This window comes from Myotis davidii, unplaced genomic scaffold, assembly GCF_000327345.1.
Source record: "Myotis davidii unplaced genomic scaffold, ASM32734v1 scaffold197, whole genome shotgun sequence".
Taxonomy (NCBI): Eukaryota; Metazoa; Chordata; class Mammalia; order Chiroptera; family Vespertilionidae; genus Myotis; species Myotis davidii.
Window position 1 is genome coordinate 292148 of NW_006291549.1, and position 2685 is coordinate 294832.

At 48.0% G+C, this 2685-nt stretch overlaps 1 protein-coding gene across 1 annotated transcript in view; it reads left to right on the plus strand.

Moving 5' to 3' along the window:
• The first annotated feature begins 15 nt into the window (after positions 1 to 15).
• The window catches only part of CCDC171 (coiled-coil domain containing 171), a 188511-nt gene continuing 185841 nt past the window's right edge, over positions 16 to 2685 (plus strand). The window contains exon 1 of the mRNA XM_015564717.1: positions 16 to 270. The gene's annotated coding sequence lies outside the window, so the exon portion shown is untranslated. The remainder of the gene's footprint in view (positions 271 to 2685) is intronic.

Consider the following 2685-nt stretch of genomic DNA (forward strand, 5'->3'; position numbering starts at 1 on the left):
CGGGGCGGGGCGGGCCGGAGGCGGGCGAAAGTCTGGGAGGCTCTGCGAGCGGAGTGGAGTCTCCGGAAGTGGCCGTTGTAAACACCGTCTCCAGGGGGTTTGTCCCCTCGCAGCCCACCTTTGCTATTGGTTCACCATCCCCGGGTCCTAGGCTCAGTCCGGTCCAAACAGTGTTTGCTTTGATTGGCCCCCGCGACCAGCCTGGGCCTGAGATTTGAAGCTGCCCCTGGGGTCCCGGGTGTGCGGTCTGGACCACGGGAGCCCCCGGAGGTAACCGCGGGCTGGGAGGCCTTCGAGGTCGAGATGCTTATTCAGTGGGCCCTGTGAGGGTGCTGAGACCGTGACCTGGGTCCCACGCTGGGACCACCACCCTGGAGCGCGGGTCGGGGCATTTTCGTGCCGGGAGGAGGCGCGTCGGGGGTGGGCGCCGCTCTCCAGCAACAGCGCTAATCACTGAGACTGTGTTCTTCCAAACACGCCATAAAACTCCCATACTTACTTTTTTTTAAAATATATTTTATTATTGACTTTTTACAGAGAGGAAGGGAGAGGGCTACAGAGTTAGAAACATGGATGAGAGAAACATCGATCAGCTGCCTCTTGCACACCCCCCACTGGGGATGTGCCTGCAACCCAGGTACATGCCCTTGACCGGAATCGAACCTGGGACCCTCTATCCACTGAGCCAAACCAGTCAGGGCCCTCGTTTTCATTCTTTTAAAAAAAAACCCACATGCCAGCCACACACTGGGTTCGTGGATGTTTGATCCATGAAAGAATGAGTTGTGCGGGGCTGTCTCCTGTAGCTCCGGCAGCTTCCCCCCAAGAACTCTAAGAGACTTAGGAAAACTGGCTCTTTCCCCGGGGCTGTTAACTGTCTGCAGGAATTGGGCCTCCTTATTCCATTATGAAAACTTTCCTAGGAGAGTACATACTTAATTCAGCTGCAGCAGATCTCAAATGATACTTGCATGAGAAGCAATTTCAGTTGGTTTCAAAATCTTTTGAATACATTATAAGTCGATATTTTATAGTTGTATAGCCTTGGAGAAAAGAGCCCACCATTTTGTCACTTGTTTTATGGAACAGTTAGTGCTTAGTAACAACCCAACGATGGTAGATCAGGAAACGAACATGCTTTCCCAGGAAATAAAGAGGAAACAAAGGCAATGCAACCAGAGGAAAGGTGAAGGGAATGGTTTTAGTCTGGAGTTTTCTATATTAGTCCTGGCATAGACTATTAGCTGTGACACCTCAGGCAGATCACCGGAGCTCCCCAGGCAATAGATTCCCTTTTTTCTTTTTTATTGAGTTAATTGGGGTGACTCTGGTTAATAAAATTATGTAGGTATTAGGTGTACAAGTTTATAATACATCTTCTGTATATTATATTGCCTGTTCACCACCCCAAGTCAAGTCTCTTTCCATCACCATTTATCCCCCCTCTACCCTTCCCTACCTTCCCCCACCCCTCCTTCCCTCTACTGGTCACCGTACTTTTGTCTGTGTCTTTGAGGTGTTTTTTTAAAAATATATTTTATTGATTTCTTCCTACCTTCCCCCACTCCTCCTTCCCTCTACTGGTCACCATACTTTTGTCTGTGTCTTTGAGGTGTTTTTTTTAAAAAATATATTTTATTGATTTTTTACAGAGAGGAAGGGAGAGGGATAGAGAGTTAGAAACATCCATCAGCTGCGTCCTGCATACCCCCCACTGGGGATGTGCCTGCAACCAAGGTACATGCCCTTGACTGGAATCGAACCCGGGACCCTTGAGTCCGCAGTCCGACACTCTATCCACTGAGCCAAACCAGTCAGGGCTTGTTTTTTGTTTTTTTTTCCTTAATCCCTTCACCTTTTTCACCTAGCCCCGAAAAACCCTTCCTGGAATAGATTCCTTATTTGTCAGAACAAGAGGATGGACTTGGTATTGAAAGTCTCATTGAATCCCCAGTAGTTGCTCTTTAGTGTGGGTTCCTGTCAGGGAAGGGGACCTCGGCAGGTCAGTTTTGAAAGTTCACAAGGCAGACTGTACTATTCTTTCAAGACTCTGATCATATGCCGGTTTCATGTGCCAGCTCTTGGAATGGGCAGACTTCTACTTTTTTTTTTTTTTATATTTTTCTTTATTTCTTTCAGAGAGGAAGGGAGAGGGGGAGAGAGAGAAACATCAATGATGAGAGAGAATCATTGATTGGCTGCCTCTTGCACGCCCTCTACTGGGGATTGAGCCCGCAACACAGGCATGTGCCTTTGGGCAGAATCGAACTTGGGACCCTTCAGTCCGCAGGCTGACGCTCTAGCCACTGAGCCAAGCCGGCTAGGGCCAGACTTGTCCTACTTTCATCTGCTGCTCTCAAATTAGCCTGCCATGCTTTTCATGAAACATCTGTTGGCTCTTTGGGGGTTCTCTCTAATGCAGCCCTGTTATTTCTCTTTGCTTTCTTCTCTATAGACACGGTTACTCCTGTGCAGATTTTGTGGCTGTTTGTGGCTTGCCCTAATTCATTTTTTTATTCATTGATTTTAAGAGAGAGAGAGGGAGTGAGAGAGAAACATTGATTTGTTGTTGCACTTATTTATACATTCATTGGTTGCTTCTTGTAGATGCCCTGACTGGGGATTGAACCTGCAACCTTAGCATGTCTGGACGATGCTCTAATCAACTCAGCCACCCAGTGGCCA